The 21,252-nt window shown below is 38.7% G+C and overlaps 1 long non-coding RNA gene across 1 annotated transcript in view; it reads right to left on the bottom strand.

The window, feature by feature from the left end:
- LOC142826699 (uncharacterized) overlaps positions 1–21,252 on the bottom strand; it is a 60,957-nt gene that overhangs the window by 34,873 nt on the left and 4,832 nt on the right. The window contains exon 2 of the long non-coding RNA XR_012900903.2: positions 4,471–4,644. This is a non-coding gene — a long non-coding RNA (uncharacterized LOC142826699). The remainder of the gene's footprint in view (positions 1–4,470; positions 4,645–21,252) is intronic.

Below are 21,252 nucleotides of genomic sequence, written 5' to 3'. Positions count from 1 at the left end.
GTAAAGGGGGGGGGAGCAGAGACGACGGGGAGCAGGACGGGCTCTCGCGTTACACCTCGTCAAAAAGAAACACATAAAATACCCACAGTAGCTATGTCTACACTGCAGGCTTCTTGCACAAGAACTGTTTTGTGGAAGAGTTCTTGTGCAGAAGGTCTTCCACAAGAGCGTGTCCACACTGTCATGTGCTTTTGCACAAGAGATGTGCTTTTGCGCAAGAGCGTCCATGGCAGTGTGGACTCTCCCTTGTGCAAGAAAGCTCTGATGGCCATTTTAGCCATAGGGGTTTCTTGCGCAAGAAATTCATGTTGCCTGTCTACACTGCCTTCTCCTGGAAGAGCTCTTGCGCAAGAGGACTTATTCCTCGTAGGGAGAGGAATAACTCTTCTGGAAGAAGCCCTGTTTTCCAATGCTTTACTGTAAATTTACTTGCACATAAATGCGTGTGCAGTGTAGACGCTCTGCAATTTTTTGCTCAAGAACAGCTGTTCTTGTGCAAAAAACCTGCAGTGTAGACGTAGCCACAGTGTTTGGATACATACTTCACTACCTATGCTTGAAAACAAACTTCTCCCATATAAACTGTATATACATAGAAGGAATGTGAGGAGAATTTTACAGACTTGCTGCACTTTCTTAAGATGTCTATTTCAACAGATTGCACAAGTAACAGGATTCCCAGTGCTTAATAAAACATTACAATCACTGTAGTTTTACAAGCCAAAAAGTGAAAAAACCCAGCGGGAATTCAAGCCCTTTGAATTTTTTTATTTACCTAGTATTATGGCTTAGCAATATGTGTAAAAGTCCTGTTTCCTTACCCCTTACCTATTCACTTTATTTATCCATTGCTAGAGGGTGGGGCTGATCATTTACTAGACTGTTTTTTCTAGTAATAAGATGATTGAAATATTTTTCTGATTTAAAAAAATATGTTCCTCTTTTCCAGGAAAAATGCTCTTGTTGTGAAATTATACATATTCATCTGAAGAATAACATTCAACATTAATGCAAAAAGAAATGTTAGCATTCCCAAACATTGCATAAAGCAGGAAAACTAACATAATTGAAGCAAACCAGTCTTAAGTATCTGAATACCATTTTGTTATAAAATTATTTTAAATAGTAAGTTGTGTGACAGGGTGTTTGCCCTGCACTGGCCCTGTAAGGGCAAACCCCAGCCCTGAGCAAGGGGTGAGAGCAAAGCCCCAGCTGATGCAATTTAGGCTAATGAGGGCCCAGCTGGGGGCTATATAAAGAAGGACTTCTGCAGTGAGAGGGATAACTGACTGCTGCTCTGGATAGAGAGCAGTAAGGACCTGACTGCTAGGGAAGCAGGTGGGTTCCTGAAGGTAGAGCAGTGATGAGGGAAGCAAGACAGAGCTGGGGGAAGCTTTGGACAGGCAAGCTCCCAGACTGCAGGGCCTGAAGAAAGGCCCAAGGCTACTAGGGCTGTAGAGAGTCAGCCATGGTAGGCAGGGGCGGTAGGTCCACACTTCTTTGCCAGTGATGAGTGGCCATTACAGACTGCAGTCTACCTGAAGCAGGGGCTAGATGAAGACTGGCAGTGGGTCAGTGAGGCAAGGTGGATACAGGGGAACTGGGTGTTCCCTGGGAGAAGAACTGGAGGCCCCTGAGGAGGAAAGGACCCTGGAGTGTGCAGCTGAATAATCAGCCCCCCTGGAAGGGGGTGCATAGAGACTGGAGTGGGCACTGCTAGAGGGCAGTGTCTGGAAGAGGACACTGTGGTCAAAGAGGAACACAGGGAGACACAAGCTAGAGCAATGTGTCTTCAATTGTTTTCTGTGGTGCACCGGTGTGCCATGGAGAACAATAGAATTTAAAATGGCCACCCTTAAAGGGGCAGGCAACTTTTTTCTCAAACTTCCCCCAACCCTTCCCCCCACACACTTTTTTTTTTTTTTTGCTTAACAAAAAATCCTTGGTGTTCCTCATTCAGAAAAATTAGTTTTGTTTGGTGTTCCTCGGTCTTAAAAAGTTTAAGAAACATGGAGCTAGAAGGAAGCATCCAGCGAAACAACAAGTTAATTCCCAAAGCAACCAGCTGGAGGTGCCATGCTGGTGAATCTTCCCCATGACAGTAGGTAAAATGTAGTGGCTGTGTCTAGACTGCATCTCTTTTCCGTAAAAGGGATGCAAATTAGACATAACGCAATTGCAAATGAAGCACGGATTTCAATCCCCCCCGCTTCATTTACATAAACATGGCTACCGCTTTTTTCCGGCTCGGAGATTTGCCGGAAAAAAGCGCCAGTCTAGACATGGATCTTTTGGAAAATAAAGCCTTTTCCAAAAGATCCCTTATTTCTCTTAAAATAAGGGATCTTTTGGAAAAGGCTTTATTTTCCAAAAGATCCGTGTCTAGACTGGTGCTTTTTTCCGGCAAAGCTCCGAGCAGGAAAGAAGTGGCAGCCATGTTTATGCAAATGAAGTGGGGGGATTTAAATCCCTGTTTCATTTGCGATTGCGATGTGTCTAATTTGCATCCCTTTTATGGAAAAGGGATGCAGTCTAGACACAGCCTATTAACTAAAATAAATGTGAATTGTTACTTTGGAACATTGTTGTGATAGGATGTGCACCCAATATATGATTTAAAAGGGTTAATATTGAGATGCTGATTAACTGGCTGCTGGGGGGTTGCCCAAGCCTAGTTACAAATGAAGCTCTTTTATGTTCTTTCAAATATGTCAAATTATGAAGGAGACTATATATGTTCCTTATGCATTGGTCTTGGCCTTATGCTACATAACAGGCTCTTTGTATATATTGAATCCTTCCATCTATAAATGTTTTTACCTTACTACATATCACATGGATGGGGTCAAGAAGTTAAGGATTGCTTTTGTGAATTACAAGTCTTTTACATGTCAGAAGAAAACAAGGTCAGAAATCTATTCAGAAACAGAACTTGGTCTAGTTACAAAGTGTTTTATTGAGTACTGTGTCTTAATAAATGTACAATGCAAAGTTCTAGAGTGGTCATTTCCAGCATCGGAAATGAATGAACACTAATTAAATTGGACACTGAAATAGTTGAATATAAGTACAGGTAGCATGCATATACACCGTTGGCATCCACACCTTACGCTTCTCAGGCCAAAATCAATTAACCTGCAAGCAGTTACTAGAACTGGTTGGGAATTTTCTGTACACATAATTTCTGCAAAATCAAAATTGGGAATATTTCAGTTTTGTCAAAAGTGACTTTTGTCAGGAACATCAAAACAATAGTTCACTGTAGGGTGAGGCTGTAGAGTCTAAGCATCCTGGCTCCCTTGAAATTGGAGGGGCAGAGATTAGGATGCTCAGCCTCATGCAGCCAACATAGAAGGTTGTTGTCAAATTGTTTTCTGCCTGTAGGGAGATAGTGGAATTGTTAAGATCCTGCCTTATGGGGTGGCAAACTAACCCATTCTATCTAGGTTCTGCTACTATGGAACTTTTCTGGGAAGCCCTTCCTATGAAAAATAACCTGTATTTTTTGCCTTAAGGACTTTCAGAATGCTATTGACAGTGCTCAGGCATTGAATAAGACAAGCTATTCGATTACAAGGAAATACTGTTCATTGACTTATTAAGGAGTCAACAGTAGATTCCTTTCAATGGCTGAAAAGGCTATTGCTGAAGGAAATGTTATGATCTTATATGTTGGGTGTTTGTTTTCTGCTCTCTGTTGTAGAAATCAATGGGTGTTCTGTCAGGGTCAAATTGAACATTAATTTGGGTGGATGAATCTTTATTCACAAACGTGGTCCCTTTAACTTCAGTTGATCTATTGCTATGCATAACTATTTCCATCTCCCTGATTCAGGGTGGAACAATTAGATCCTTGTTTATGGTGGTTTTGGATAAGACTATTTATTTTAAGATGTATCTGTCATCTCTGGAATCAGCGGGTATTACCCCTGCCAAACAGATACAGAACCTTTTTGTAAATCATGTGACAAGAGCCAAGATCAATCACTTAGAAGTACTTGTGTGGCATATTCTCATTACATGGAAGACCTGATTCTGTCCATACATACTTTGGCATAAATGGAGAAATAGAAGCATGCTGTTGCAAAACTAGTCTAATTTGATCAAAATCTGTCCTTCAGTGTCCAGTAAGATTGAAGGGAGGCAAGCATAGCTGACAGATGTGAAGCATGGAGAAAGGCTGTGGTCAAGGTGTTAAACTTTTAACTTGACAATCTGGATTCTTGACTTCCCCCCTCTGTGTGGACTTATTATGTAACTATGAATACGTTTTCATCCTTGTTGTGGCTCACTGTCCATTTCTGAAAAATGAATATGGGAAATTATGCCAATAGCTTTCAGAATGGTCATGACTCAGACACTTTTTTGCATAGCACCCTGAAAGCCTTTGCAGAAAATCTGAGATCGTATGACGTGGAAAATGTTGTGATTAACAGAATATGGATGGGGAAGTTAAAATTTGATTCCTACCTGTTCATTTAACACCATCGTTCAGATGGTGACTGTAGCAATTCGATTTACAGACATGTTTTGAAATAGAAAAAGAGGCTTGTGCCAGTAAACTTGATCATTGTTCGAAATGGAAAAAAACCAAAACCTTCAGTTAGTTGTCTTTTTCTGTTGTAGCTCACTGATCAAAGTTTCCTGCAAAAGAGAATGATACAAACAGGTTATAAAGACATGTCCCTGGTTCTGACTCTGATGCTGTCCTCGGTAAATCACAGCATGCTTTGATATAGTCTAAACCGCAGGAACCCAGTTTGACCATTAGGATCATTAATAAACTGCGCCATGTCTGTTTTGTTATTAATGTAAGCACAGCTTGATACAATCGTGACTAATAGAAAACCTCTGAGGCCATTGCTGTTAAATAAGAAGTCACACTATAATTTTACAACTAACTTGTGGCGTAAGTGAGTGGTATTAAGTGGCTGAACAAATTAAATGTAGAAAAGTGTATATAGTGCCTATCAAAATTTCCTAAGTGGAAGAGGATCCACACCAATGTTAGCATTCTGAGGATTTCTCCCATGATCTCTCAACTCCTTCCTGTGACCAAGCATCCCAAAGCTCACTGCATGCTCTAAACTATTCACAAACTGAAATTTGTGGAAAGCAAGATGGCTATGGCTACACTGAAGGCTTCTGTGCAAGAAGAGCTGTTCTTGTGCAAAAACTTGCAGAACATCTGCACTGCAAGCATGTTCTTGTGCAAGTACATTTACAGTAAAGAATCAAAAAAGAGGCTTCTTCCACATGAGTTATTCCTCTCCCCACAAGGAATAAGCCCTCTTGAGTAAGAAGGCAGTGTGGATGGGCATCAGGGGTTTCTTGCTCAAGAGAGCATCCATGCTGCCATGAACGCTCTTGCACAAAAGCACATGGTAGTGTGGATGCACTCCTATGCAAAACCTCTTGCACAAAACAGTTTTTGCACAAGAAGCTCGCAGTGTAGATGTAGTCAATCAGTTTGAGTAAATGACACACATTCTGGGCTTGGTTCATTTAAAAAAAAGTGTTCAGATTGATACAAATTTTGATTCCATGTTGTCAGTTTGGCAAGAAAACAAACAAAAGAATCGGTTTATTTGTATGGCTCTCTAGTTAGGATTAGACACATCATTAATCCATGCTGTTTTGCTTTAGCTCCTTTGAACAACAGAAAGTGAAAGATTAGTATTTCCCATCTGAAACAAATATTGATGCCTAGGTATAGGCCTTATTTTTTAAATAGTTATTCATAATACAAGTGCAGTGCTAATGATTTATCATTGTATTATGCTGTGCCATGCAATGTAGCCTACAGTCTCCCTCTCTCTTGTTTGAATATGGGCTGTTGAATTTAAGAAACAGAAAATATTGTAGCAAAAGTATTTTCAGAGGGCTGTCAAAACTGGTAGCAGAACACTGATTTATATTAGTGATTTCCAGAGACAAATGCATTTTTGGCAAGGTTATATTCATTTGTGTCAATGGAAACAGTATTCTTTTGGGGCTCAAATAAAACATACAATCCAATTTTTTTTGCTGTAAATAGATTTGAATGTAATGTAGATATTCTACTTATATTTTGTGATATAAATATATGATTGTGAAAGCTTCAGCATTGATGGTACTCTGTTTCCCCACTAAAAAATAAAAAATGTGGCAAAGGCAGGGGAGAACACAAGCTTCATGAGGACCTACCAGGGTGCCTTAACTTATACCTGATGGGACTACCTCTGAATGGAGATTATAGCTCATACTCTGTGCCCATTTTAGTTGTGGATTATCCTATGTGACTGACTGCAAATTTCTCTTGTACTTTTTCTGATCTGGATACTTCACCTATTTGGAATTGGCATAAAAACACCAATAATTATTTTCACTGTACATCAAACAGCTTTAAGTCATTAGCAACTTTCCCACTACTTCAACTGATATTGAAAAACTGCAGCAGCCTTTAGAACATTATGCCCCATAATCTAACCAATATGCCAGCAAATTCTCCTTTAATTTTTAGTGTAGTCTGATGAATTAGGTAATGAACTGAAAATTGTCGTTATAAATATAACTACAATCTGTAACTCACTCTATCTGGTTAATCATTACATGAAGACCAATGATTTTTATAATATGAAATATAAAGAGTAGACAGGACTTTGCTTTTCACTGATACTGCATTTTGAAATGCCTCAGGTCATTAGACTTGTAAGATTCTTATAGATAGGGAATATCTACTTTCTGTAGTCTTATTATCATTCTCTTGTAAAAGTGACATATCATTTATTCATTCAACAAATTGAAGTTTAAATATTCAATGTAATAAAAATAGTGGTAATTCAGCAGTTTCTGGAGCTATTAAAAACATAGAGAACATTTAAAGTTTGTTAGCTAAGTAAGATAAAGAGTAAAAGAATGGGAAACGTCGGGGTGTAATATTACTGTGAATATGAATAGTCATTCTATGGCAGGAAATCAAAAGTGAAACAGTTTCTGGATTTAATCTCATGTTCAATTTACTTGGAGTTTTGTTTCTTTTTTTTTTTCTTTCACTGTTTTTTTTTTTTCCAGGAACCAGTTTCTCATTTACAAATGCCTTTTTGGTAAAGTATCAAATTTAGGAGAAACCACTTCCTAAAATATCAAAAATCAGTACCTTTCAAACAAAGCTTTTGATAAATATTGAAATTCAAGCACTTAATTGAAAATCAGGGCTAAGAAACAGCTGTGTTATAAAAAATGGCAATTAAGAACCTAAGAGATCCATTTAAATCAATGAAAGAGAGTCCTGTTGATTTTAAGGAGAATCAGATCATCTATAATAAAACAGAGTGAATACTAAATAATATTTCATTCATGAATATGCATCATGTTTCCAGAGTGAAATTGCTTCAGACATGCTACACTATTGGGCTAATTATTAAAGGACTTTTCCCCCCACCCCTGCTTTTAAGGTTCAGATTCTGCCACCTTTACTAACTCTGAATGGTTCCTGACTTCATTGGAACTACACACAACCTGTCTTTTAACACATTAGGATTCGTATGTTACTTCCTTACAGCTGCATTCTTTTTCTTTTTATTAAGCTTGAATCATTCACAAAAATACTTCCCCCTTTTATTTTTGCATATGAAACAATATAACAGTCTTGGTCATTATTTCTTTTGAAATAGTATCAATTGCTCTGAACAGAGAGAAATTCAACAGTACACTTAATACCCAGAGATTACGTTGAATCTGTCAGTTTTTGTTTTCTCTGCCAGGAAATGGACCATTTTCTGACAGCTGCGAATTGTAGCTATAATGAATTTTTCCAAGAGACATTTCAATGGGTTTTTAAAATAAATTAATTCTTCTTCACAGAAGTTGCCACTTGGTATCCCCAAATAAAAAAAAAAAAATCATGAAAACTGGCCTCTCGTCAGGCAAGGGGGTTCTGCAAGGGCAAGTACATGTGTCACAGAAAGAAATAACTGAGGCAAATTACAGTGAATCAGTTTACTTTATTGCTGGGGCTACATTCATTGATGGAGGTGTACTGCCATAAGCCAGAGAAGACACTTGGATAAGATACTAAAGACAGAAAAAAGTTCACTGAGAGAGGTTATAATGGCACAAAGAAAATGCAAAATCACTTTCACCAAGAGAATTATGGTGGAATAGGAATCACAATGCAAAAGCGGGAGGCTCTGACAAGAAAGGAGATATGTTCAAAGCACTTAGAAAATGCATTGAATCAGCCCATCCCTTCAGTAGCAGCTTTGGAACCAGGACAGTAAAATAAAGAAAAAAACAACAAATGGTCTGGTAGCACTTTATAGACTAACAAAACATGTACATGGTAAAATAAAGCTTTCTTGGGCAAAACTGCAGAAAGATGGTGAGAGTTGTAACTCCTTTAGAAGAGTTCTCTGACATATGGGGACCAAACAGGGAAAATAGGAATTAACTACTGTATTTAATTTACCCTTCCAGCACGAAGTCTGACCCTTGGAACATAGTTAAATAAAATCGGCATTGTATTTTTCTGAAAAGTATTAATCTCAGGATTTTATATTTGTCTTCTGTGTGTTTTTTAATTAAATTGTGAGGGGCACGGCTTGCAATTACCATGCCATGGCTTATGAATCATTTTAGGTGTTCGTCTATTCACTTTATTACATTAACTAAGTTCTCAGTTAGGCATCTAAATTAGCATCCTGATTTCAGTGGAAGACCTTAGGTGCTCAGCACTTCAAAATGTGACCTCTGTTTGGCTTAAACATGGATTTAAGGGACCAACTTTGTTATTTTCTGATTGTTTTTAGAAAATCAGAGGCCAAAAATTAAAATCCTTGTTCACTCTGTAAAGTGTAACTTCACAATAACCATACCGTGATGACAAACTTCAACTTTATTGACCTAACTGAAGGAAAATTAAATGTTACAAGCAAAGGTTTGTCACCTTGAATGATTGCAGTATTACATGACTGCAAACAAGACATTCTCAGCTTTCTTACTAAACTGCACATTTTGTTAAATCAATTTCTCAACTAAACAAATAAAATAGGAAATGAGAATAAAGGAAAAGAGTCTCCATTAAACTTAGCTAGGGATGATTGATTGTTTCATCAGATATTTGAAGTGGCACCACTTTTGTGCCTCAGAGATACATATGTGGATAATTAAAAATGGGGGATAGTTTTCAGAGTCTCCTCCTCTTCCATGTAGCAGACACCGGTGGAGACAACATCAGCTGTACAGCCAAAGGCTAAATTCAGGACTGACTCTTTTTAGGTTGTTATACTCTAAAAGCACCATAGCCTGAGGTTAAATAGGCTTAACATCTATTAAGTCTGTAGCTTATGGTGGAAAATGAGCAATGTTAAGAGAGCAAAATAAACCAGCAAAAATGAAGTTGACACACACACTTGAGCTAGATGGAAAATTCCGCTTTGCAAAAAATGTCAAGGTATTTAATTGTTTACATTCTGTATTTTGAAGAAAAACAAAACATTTCAAAAGCTTTTTGTGAACCAGCCATTTTCTGGATTAAAGAGTCTTTTTTTTTTTTTTTTTGGATATTTCTCTCTCTTGTGCATTGACCAGAATCCACTGTGCAGTTCAGAAATTATGCATAAAAAAATTAGTTAAAATCAATACTTTGCTATTAAATCTTTCAGATTAAGAAAGTTTAATTGAGTTTCCAGAGTATCTCTGCTGCTAATTCTTTTATATTCATTGGAATGATTGGAAAATTGCAGTACTATTTTTATGGGACTTTGCTGGTTAATTGAAATCAGCGTGTTTTGCAGAGACTGTTCAATTTCAGTGAAATTTCTTTGGGTGCTGACATGCAGGTTTTGAAACCTGCCTGGTTTCTAGCTAGAATGCCCATATCTCCTCGGCAGCTCATGCTCCCATGGCTTTCATGGTCTGTTGATCTATTCACTTTTACATTTATATTTTTAAAACATTTGGTTTTGTTCTAAATAACAAATCAAACTTTAAAATACCAAAATCCTCTATCGAGCAAAGCTGCCTTTTTATGTCAAGCTCTAATAGTTATGATTGCTAGAGATTCCTAGTATTCTTACAACACAATTTTAATTATTAAACTGGGCACTTTTTAACTGAATCTCAGACCATAGAATAAGAATCTACCCCAAAGCAAATTTTCCAATATTCACTATGAATATGTCTACACTAGGAAATTATTTGAAATGAAATAACTCCTCAAATAATTATTTTGTAATAAGAGTTATTCCTCATGGAAAGCAGGAGTTAATTAAAAATAAACAGCCTGTTTCAAAATAATGAGCTTGGTAATGTGGATGTTCTACTTGTTGTTTTGAAATAAGGAGTGTTATTTTGAAATTATTCCCTACTGTAGACCAGGGCTATGTTTCTTTTAGTATGACTTTGTGAAGTGATTCTTAGGCCTTCTTCCTGCATTCAAGTCCAGGGGCCTTAAATCATTTACAGTGTTTCTTCTAACCCATACTAATGGTATTGTCATTACATTGCTTAGGAGGAGGAATTAATACATACCAGAATTAGCAAATTCCACAGATCTTACTCAGGAATAAATCCGACTGAAGTGTTAATTTTGTCTGAGTAATGTCTATAGGATCACCTTGTTTAGAACTGCAGTATTATAAGCAGGTTCAAGTTTTAAAATATTTTGGCATTAGTAACAATTGTACTAAAAATATCTTTAAACAAAACAGCTTTTGCACAAGAAGATTGTGTGGAATAATGCATCACTCTGGCTATGTCTACACTGTAGTTTTTTTTTCCGGGATACGAGAGGTAGCCTGGAAATGTTGTGCCATGTGCAAGGAATGCATCCATTTTTCCAAAAAATTTGTTGGAAAAGCAGATGTGTTCTTTCTTCATCCCTGTAAACCTCATTGTACAAGGAAGAAGGGGTGTGATGAAAGAGGAGGTTTTTCTGAAATTTGGTGCTGTGTAGACTTGGTTTTTGTGGCCCTGAGTACATACCCTTGGGGTGGGTTTGAACTCAGAGTGGCTAGCCCATGCTTCAGCTGGTTGGTGCACATGCTGCTATGGCTTAACTGCTATATTTAGCATGCTCAATCACACCCCAAGCTCCAAGTGTAAAATATGCATACAGTTCTTTGCTAGGGTACTGCTGGCCTCTACAGAACATTGTGTAGAACCTTATTGGAACCTTAGTGAAAATGATGCTGCTAACACTTGCCTGAAGTACGGTTTCAGTCTGTCTGCAGACTCAGATGGAAAGCACTCCATCTATTCCACTCAGTTCCTCTCAAGCTCTTCTCCAAAACCATGAGGACTGGAAAATATTTTTAAGTTAAATTGGGGATTCTGATATTAATCATATCAATCTAAATGCTAAGGTCCTAGATGTGGGTTTCTAGTGTATATGTAACCATCAAGTCCTTTCTTCATAAGTGAAGCCAGAATTTCACTCTGTAAAGCTCCACTGGTCTACAGAGGAATGAGGACGTAGGCAGGAACACTCTTATATGACCCTTCTGGGACAGCTAGCATTGTCAACAATATCACTCATCATGTGTCAGTCCCTCAATTATGACAATCTTGTGCAGTGTTTGGTGGATGAAGCAGGAAACTATTGAACACTTCATCCCCCCAGATTATCTTTACTGAGAAGATAGTGTAATCCTGATTGTTTTCAGATAGTGACTTCAGAACATCAGCTATTCATTGCATTTGAACAGCATCATACTTATAGGGCATTGGCTCAACTTTCCTCTTACTCTGTTAAATGAGAGCAGAATGCATTTGGTTGGATAACTAAAGCTGGTGAACATCAGCATGTTTAGATGGTCTCCTGAGAAATTTTCAAAATTGAACTTCAATTTTTGTATGTTTGTGATGATAAAGTGAGTTGGTCATGCTTCAGATCTGTATCTAATTGTATTTCTCCTGCACCTTATTGATTTGGAACTAATTCTTTAACCTTTCTTTTTTTTCCAATAATTAAAAGCAATTAAATGTTGAAAGTCAGTAAAAAGTGATCTTTAAAGAAGACTTAAATGACTGCAGCGTATAGAGCTGGTCCCAGCCAGCTGTCACTACACTGCATCGTCAAACATGCTATAGCACATTATCAGAGCTATGGTACTTTGATTCATTCCTCAAATGCATTATCAGAGTGTCATCTCTCTGATGGCCTAGCATAGATTCAGCCCATGGGGAAACCCAATCATGAAAGAGCCAGTTAAAAAGAAATTTATGCTTAGATAGCATGATAGAATTGTTTGAAAGGTAAGGATGGATATCAGTTTGGTGAAGCTCAATAGACCTACTAAATTTCTCTTCAATTATGCTTTCAAGCCACAGTGAGCTGTATAGTAATATTGTTGACTCAGTGGGGACTTGACCTCTTTTCCAAAATAACATTTGTAGTATTGTATGGGAAAGAATGTTTGCTGCAATTCTCCTTAGGATTCCAAGTTTTTCTATATAATTATTTGAATAAGGAGGGCTGGAGAAATGGCAAATTAAATGAACAAGGGCAAATTAATATCTATTAATATCTTTTAAAAATGAATGGGTCAGATCCCCAGTGAGTGCTAAATCAGCATAGCACCACTGAAGTCAGTGAAGCCTGTTGAGTTACATCTGATGGGGCTCTGGCCTGAAAATTTAAAGATTATCTCAGTTGAAAAATTCAACTAAAAAGGCTTTTTGGTATTTAAAATATTTATTTGAAAGTTTAGCTTTCAACTATACTTCCACTGTATATGTGTGACAGGGATAAGGAAAGGATCCGTTCTGAATAGGGGAATTTAAACACATGGTTGTTGGGTTTTTTTGTTTGTTTTGTTTTGGTTTTGGTAACATAGGGTGTGTCTAGACTACAGGGATTTTTCAAAAAAAAAGTGGCCTTTTAAAAAAAAATCTTTACCTGCATCTAGACTGCCACTGTGTTCTGTCAACAGTAAATTGAAAGAACACGGAGGTTTTGTCGACAGCGATAAACCTCATTTTACAAGGAATAACGCGATTTTTGACAGAGATCTGTCGAATAAAGGTATGTGTAGTTGCGGGGATTTTTTTTTCAGAAATAAGGGCCTCCAGGAAAAAGCCCGGGTGGACACTCCTTGCCAGATCTTTCACTGCTATTGTTCCTTGTTCTAGCCATCTTTTAAAGGCACAGGCACCCAGAGAAGCATTGTGGTGGCAAGCCAGCTCCAAGCAGGACCCTGACCTCTTGGCTGTTCCTGGTAGGCCCACTTACAGCCATGTCACAGGGACTGGCCCTTCCAGGGACACATCCCAGGACCAAGCCAGGGGCAGTGGTGTTGCAGCCCAAGCGAAGGGCTCAAGGCTGGGTTCTGAATCCAGATCTGGTACAAACATCATGATGGTCTCATGGAGATGCAGCAGAACTTCAAGCATCACAGTATGATGCTTTTTATATGGAGCCTTCTCAGGGGTAACTCAGGCTCCATATAAAAAAGAAGATGAAAACCAGAAAAACCAACCGAAAAAGAAAACTGCTGTTGTGACCCAGAAATCCGAGCAACCAGAGCAATCACTGCAGCAGCTTTGCTGTCCCTCTCAGAGGTAGGCAAGCCAGAAGCAGCAGAAGAGAAACAGCTGTCGAGGGGGATCCCTTTATGAACGTGTCTCTGCAAAGGGCAGGCAGCAGCACCCGGAAGTAAAGGCTGTTCCCATGCCCCAGCAGAAGTGGTTCCAGGTGCTGGTTTTTTTAAAGAGAGGTCTGGATGCTCTTTTTTGAGAAAGCGGATTGCTTTTTTGATCCGCTTAGTGCAATCTAGATGCTCTTTTTTGAAAGACGCTTTTTTGAAAGTATCTTTCAAAAAAGCCTCTTTCATAAAAGGAGTGTAGTCTACACGTACCCTATCAAGAAATGAAGCTAAAGAATTTCCTGTACATTTGAAGACCAAATTCATATATAATAGGACTTCCCTCAGCCAAAGTACAAATTAAAGGTGTGACGTGTAGCCAAGACTTATTCCAGTAAAACAAAGTCACTGCATTTTCCTCATGGTTTCAAATGTAGTGACTAACTTCAGGCCCACTGATGGGAGGCGGGGAGTGAGGAGGCCAAAGAAAACAACAGCTCTGGGACAGGCCTATACAAAAGGACCCAGAGCCCTGGACCTTTTAAATTACTGCCAGAGCACCTCAGAGTGCACTTGGGGAAGCACTGAGGACTGCCTGGGGTGGGTGCAGCACTATCTAGAAGCTCTGAAGGCCCCTTCACGAGGAGTAATGGTAGTTCGGACTAGGAAGCCTAGGAAGTCCGCACTAGCGAACATTTAAAAATGGCGGCGCCCAGATTTATGCAAATGAAGCCCGGGAAATTCAAATCCCGGGCTTCATTTGCAACTCCGGTTGCCTACATTACCACCCTAGTTCGAACTAGGGTGGTAGTGTAGACATACCCATAGGGAGTAGCAAGTTATGACTCCACATATAGTGTATGTTTGTGGAGGGAATTATGGGAGTAATAATAGAAGGGTTTTTTTTGGGGGGGAGGGGAGGAAGCAGGAACAACCTGTAATATGTTCCAGCCAGGAAAAGACTGACTCTACAGGATGTTCAAATTCTTTGTTCCTATATCAACACGTGGATGGCCATGGATGCCTTTAGGCCCTGAGGGATCTACTATATTTTGGGGAAGGTCCCACAGCCTTTTCTGCAGAGTAGTGATTCCCTAACCACAGCATGTAGAGGGGTCACCACCTCTCTGTGATGAACTTGTGGAAAAGAAGCTTTTATTGTCTTGAAGAAACTTTTGGATTATATGGAACAGCAAAAATATGAAAAAGAATCATGATAGTTTATGCCTGAGTTGAAAATTATTGGAAGGTACTGAGATGTAGGCAGTGAAATTTTGCCTTCAATACAGAGGATCTTCTCTATTTTACAACAGGGAAGATCCTCCAAGGTATATATAAGGTAGCATGTCCCCATTGATATACAGCCTGTATGAAATCCTTCATATTAATACAAGTACATATTCACACTAGGATTTCATCCAAAGTCCATTTAAGATGATGTCAAGACTGTCTCTGACCTCAGTGGATTTTGAGTCAGATCCTCTCATGCTTTATCTACTTTGGGCTAAATCCTGTTCACCTTACTCATGAGATTGATCCTAGTATAAGCAATGGACATAATCCTCCGCAGTTAATGAGAGTTTTTTGTCTGAAAATTAATGCTAATGTATATTTGGGCAAAATAACTGCAATGCAAGTCTTATTTAAAAAATAGTCCCACCGCATTTTAATTCAGTGTCTTTCTTCTTCAGTAATCTCTTCAATCATATCTTGCATTTCCTGTTATCAATACATTTGTTGATAGAAGCAGTTCTGCTTTGGTCTTCTCTGAGTTCAATTGTATCTAGCACAATTTCTGCTATAATGTTAACAGTGTTTAAATAAAGCTTCCTGCTCCTTTGCACACTCTTTTTGATTTCCCTTTTTGGCATTTTCTGTATCACTGTATTTTGAAGACAAAAATTCAATGCATCCATCTCAGTATCTTCAAACAATTTTCATCAGACACATAATTTGTTACATTCTTTTCTAGTTATTCCTGTTCCATTTAATCAATTTTTTTCTTTGTGTCTTTCCCAATAGTTCATTCATCACAGGGAGATGATATTTAGAAGATCACATTTGGAGAATATTGATATTACCACATTTCCTGGGCAATAAGTTGTAGGAAATGCATCTCTTAATGGGACTGCAGTATAATTCCATTTATTGAAGTATCAATAGTATAGATTTCTCCTTTAGGAAATTTGTGTCTTCATTTTCTTCATTACTTCATCTATATTTCTAATACAATTCTTTTTGTTTTCTTTAAAGGGTAGTTTTCCTTTTGAGTACTTCATTTCACTGTCTGGAAGTGGTGAGTTGGTGTACATGTTTAGAACTGCTCAAAATATTTGTATACCTATAAAAAGCTCAAGTAGGACAAAAAGAAGTTTCTGATTAGATGGTTATTTTTAAAAAGACACAATTAGGACAAATTTAGTCTCCTCTCTTAAGTTCATTTACTTATTACTCTGAATTAAGGAGTGGGGACAAATTGCTGTATATTCACTTTTTGGTCCTGGTTCCTCACTTCACCACATCACTTATACACATATGTGATTCTATTAACTTCTGGAAAGCCAATACCAAAGGCTTCATATACCAACTGTTACAATAAAATGAGGAAATAAAAACAACCCAGTAAACTACAGACCAGTCAGTTTAACTTCTGTGCCAGGAAAGATAATGGGGCAAGTAATTAAGGAATTCATCTGCAAATATCTGGAAGAAAATAAGGTGATTGGTAACAGCCAGCATGGATTTGTAAGGAACACATCACGTCAAACCAATCTGTTAGCTTTCTTTGATAGGATAACAAGTCTTGTGGATAAGGGAGAAGCAGTGGACATGGTGTACCTAGACTTTAGTAAGCCATTTGATACAGTCTTCTATGATCTTCTTATCAATAAAGTAGGCAAATACAACTTAGATGGAGCTCCTATAGGGTGGGTGCATAACTTAGCTGGATAACTGTTCTCAGAGAGTAGTTATTAATGGTTCACAATCCTTCTGGAAAAGCATAACAAGTAGGGTTCTGCAGAGGTCTGTTTTGGGACCAATTCTATTCAATATGTTCATCAACAATTTAGATACTGGCATAAAGAGTAGTCTTATTAAGTTTGCAAAAGATACCAAGCTGGGAGGGGTTGCAACTGCTTTGGAGGATAGGGTCACAATTCAAAATGATCTGGACAAACTGGAGAAATGGTCAGAGGTAAATAAGATGAAATTTAATAAGGACAAATGCAAAGTACTCCACTTAGGAAGGAACAATCCAGTTCACACATGCAGAATGGGAAGCAACTGTCTAGGAAGCGGCGAGGAGTCCTGTGGCGCCTTATAGACTAACTGAAGTGTAGGAGCATAAGCTTTCGTGGGCAAAGCTGAATGCAGATTCAGACTAACATGGCTACCCCTCTGTCTAGGAAGGAGTAATATAGAAAGGGATCTAGGGGTCATAGTGGACCACAAGCTAAATAAGAGTCAACAGTGTGACGCTGTTGCAAAAAAAGCACACATGATTCTGGGATGTATTAACAGGATTGTTGTGAGCAAGACACAAAAAGTCATTTTTCCACTCTACTCTGTGCTGATTAGGCCTCAATTGGAGTATTGTGTCCAGTTCTGGGCACCATATTTAAGGAAAGATGTGGAGATGCTGGAGAAGTTCCAGAGAAGAGCAACAAGAGTGATTAAAGGTCTAGCAAACATGAAGACTGAAAGAACTGGTCTTGTTTATTTTGGAAAGGAAAAGACTAAGAGAGGACATGATAGCGGTTTTCAAGTATCTAGAAGGGTGTCATAAGGAGGAGGAATAAAAAATATTCTCCTTGACCTCAGATGATAGGACAAGAATCAATGGGCTTAAACTTCAACAAGGAGGTTTAGGTTGGACATTAGGAAAAACTTCCTGACTGTCCGGGTGGTTAAACACTGGAATAAATTGCCTAGGGAGGTTGTGAAATCTCTAGCTCTGGAGATATTTAAGAGCAGGTTAGATAGACATTTATCAGGGATGGTCTAGATGGTGTTTGGTCCTGCTGTGAGGGCAGGGGACTGGATTCGATGTCCTCTTAAGGTCCCTTCCAGTTCTTGTGTTCTATGATTCTATGACTTCAGCAGTTAAGGCTATAACAATATATGAGATAAACATTTAATATTAAACCTTTAAATACTCAATACTTACCATTAAGACATCCAATAAGAGTTATCAGGCAATTATTAGCTGTGTAGGGGAAGATCTGATAGGGTATGTCTACACTTGCCCCCTAGTTTGGACTAGGGAACCAAATGAAGCATACCGAAGTTGCAAATCAAGCGCGGGATTTAAATAACCCGCGCTTGATTAGTATAATCGCGGCCGGTCACCATTTTAAAATGCCGGTTGCCCGATTTAACTCACCGCATGTAGACCTGGTAGTCCGATTTAAAACCCTTCCCTCAAATTAACTGTTACTCGTCATTGCATGAGGGAAGAGTTTTAAATCAGACTACCGCGTCTACATGCGGTGAGTTAAATCAGGCGACAGGCATTTTAAAATGGTGACCGGCCACGATTACGCTAATCAAGCGTGGGATATTTAAATCACGTGCTTGATTTGCAACTTTGGTATGCTTCATTTGCCTCCCTAGTCCAAACTAGGGGGCAAGTGTAGACATACCCTATACAGAACAAAGGAGCTATAGTGACAGATAAAACCCATATAGTCTGTAATTAAAAGGGTAAAAAGGAAGATTAAATGTATAGAAACTTCCTTAAATCCCTCTGAATCATCTTAAAGGTCCTTCTGCAGTGTCACAATTAGTGGTCACTGGTATATCTGGGACGCAATGGCTGCCAATGGTCATCTTGATGTACCTGCTGCTGCTGCTAGGGTAGAAGTGTTCTTAACTGGTCTGCTAAGGAAAATGTTGCTATGGTGACCTTAGAATTATGGGATTGCTGCTGCTGTTACTTCTTCTTAGGCCATTCCCTCTCTAGTGCTAGGATTCTAGGGTTCTAGTGCTGCCACCAGATGACTTCTTCTGCACAAGCATCTTTTTCTTTGCAGGTGTTTAAAAAGCATCTTCTCTCCTTCCAGATCCCTGTCCCACAAGAGGCTTTAAACTGCTGGCTATGGATCTTCTATACAATTTGGGCACTCAGCACTGACAATCAGCTTTCAGCTTTTTTCACTGAATTATGCCAACAGGAAATCATGCAATCCTGCCACCATTCCTATCTCCCTTTTATTCTTGAGGGGCTTTCTACCTTTGGATAAACCCTAGCTACTTTCTGTCTGGAACTGCCTTTGTTTTCTATAGGCTACAACTATTCCTATGAGGTTTTGATGAATCATTCACAGGAAGTAATGCAATTCCTTTTAATAATCTATCCATTCCTACATGATTTCCCACTACATTATATATCCCTATAGTTGCCCCATTAGAGTATTTTATAATTTAAACTACTCTTATTTTTTAATTAAGTAGATCTTTATTCTTAAAACTAATTACAGTTCTCAGCACATCAATGGGTCCTAATACCACCATCACCCTTTTAATGTCAAATTAAGAGGGTTACAATTTCAGTGATTTTAAACACCTTCCCAAGGGTATTTTTCCCTGCAAGCTTTTAATGTAATTAAAACATCTTTCGTGAAAATGTCTCTCTACAATTTGACCACAACTATGACTCTGAGTGGAGCTTCTGGTAATTATTGTAATAGAAAAAGAACAAATAAGAATGAGATGTTCTGTTTGGAATTCAAATTAAATCTAGCATCAAAAACCTACCATTAAAATATCACTAAACTTCGTATTGATATTATGCTAGTATATTCTGCTACTTAACATTACATACTTTCTATTAGTGCCATAATTTTGGGAAAAGTCTCTGTAGTGTATTAATAATGGATTTTGTTCAGTGATTATTTTTAACACAGATTTGTACTCAGTATTATTTTCTCAAATCAGTTTCATGTACTGAGAATATTTTATTTTATTTTAATATTAAGATTCGTGTAGATGTGAACATGGTATACAGCAGTTTTAATATTAGTTATGTCATTAGATACCCTGGTGATCTTTACTTAGAGAATGATTATATAACAATATTTAATCTACTGCCAGTCTTAGAATACTCTGTACTATAAGGTCCTACTATAAAAACAGATGCTTCCTTAGAAATCTTGGATGAGATTCTCATTATTCCTTAGATCCCTTGACATAATATAAAGGGGTGGAACATCCTAAAGGAACTCCAAAAGCTCAGCATCTGTATGTGGTAAAATTCCCCCAGGTTAAAATTAAGATATATATAGTCATATGCTTTCTTCCAACATGCCTCTTCCACTTTAAACCATGGTGTATGGAGCATGTTGTGTGGGGTAGGAGATGAGAGGCATATTGGGACAGAGCCTAGTAGGGTAGGTAAAGGCTTTTAATCATCTTTCCAGAAATGGGAAGATGCAAAAGAAGTTAAATAGCAGACTCTTACCTAGGGATGGGCAATAAAACTTCAGCAGATCACCAAATTTAGCCCCTAGTAGGCCACTGCCACTATATTTACCTACACCTCCCTAAGTATGGGTGATCTCAGCTCCCATTAGCCAGGAACCCATGGCCATTGGGAGCTATGATCCCCTGTGCCTCCAGAGATGCAGGTAAATATGACAATGTGGGAGCCCACCAGTGCTAATCCTGGCAGACTGGATCTGGCCTGTGAACTAGTATTTGCCCACTCCTGCACTCACCTCCTATGTTGGGGAAATTTTGTAATTTCCCTTTTAATCTGATGGACTTTTTTCCCAAGAGAGCTAGTTGAAATATATCAAAACCAGGCAATACAAACTTACGTTTTGTGCCTTTTTATTTTCGCTCTAAAGTCATGCCTACACTAAGAAATTATTTTGAAATAATAACTCTTGCAATAACTATTTTGAAATAGTGTGTCCACACTACAAAAACCTCAGAATTAGTCTGAGGCAGGATCCCTTAATGTGGACACACTACCTTAACTTAGAGTCTCAGGAAGCCCTGAGGAATAATTACTCTGAAGGACTCTGGGGAGTACTTATTTTGAAATAGCAGCAGTGGAGTGTCCACATTACCACTATTTCAAAATAAGCATTATTCCTCATGGAAAGCAGGAGTTATTTCAAAATAACCAGCCTGTGGCTTCAAAAAAAGGAGATTGGTAGTGTGGATGCTTCGCTTATTTTGAAATACGGAGAGTTTTTTCTAAATAACTGCCTTGTGTAGGCCAGGGCCCTATGTCCTATTTTGCAACCCTTGTTCATGCTAGTTAGTGCTAACTTATCAATAGGACTATGCACAGAAAGTAAGGATTATGTACCGTATTTTCCGTCGTATAGGGCGACTGGGAGTATAAGACGACCCCCTATTTTTTTAATTAAAAGATAAGGTTTCATCTTATACCCCAGCGCCCCTCCGCCTCCTTTGCTCCCGGTGTCCCTGGTCTTCTGGAGATGGTCCCCAGCAGACCAGAGGCACCGGGAGCAAAGCCGCAGCAGCTTTGAAAGCCTCGGGGGAAGCCGGCGGCGGGGCAGCCCAGGCGCGCCTGGGCTGCCCCCCCACCGGCTTCCCCCGAGGCTTTCAAAGCCGCGGAGGGGCTCCGGCGGCGGGGCATTCCAGGCGCGCCTGGGATGTATACCCGGCATACAAGACGACCCCCGATTTTGGGGGGATGTTTTTTAACATCAGA

This window comes from Pelodiscus sinensis, chromosome 2 (assembly GCF_052426305.1).
Source record: "Pelodiscus sinensis isolate ZL-2025 chromosome 2, ASM5242630v1, whole genome shotgun sequence".
In the NCBI taxonomy this organism is placed as follows: Eukaryota; Metazoa; Chordata; order Testudines; family Trionychidae; genus Pelodiscus; species Pelodiscus sinensis.
This window is presented reverse-complemented; position numbering and strand designations above follow the sequence as displayed.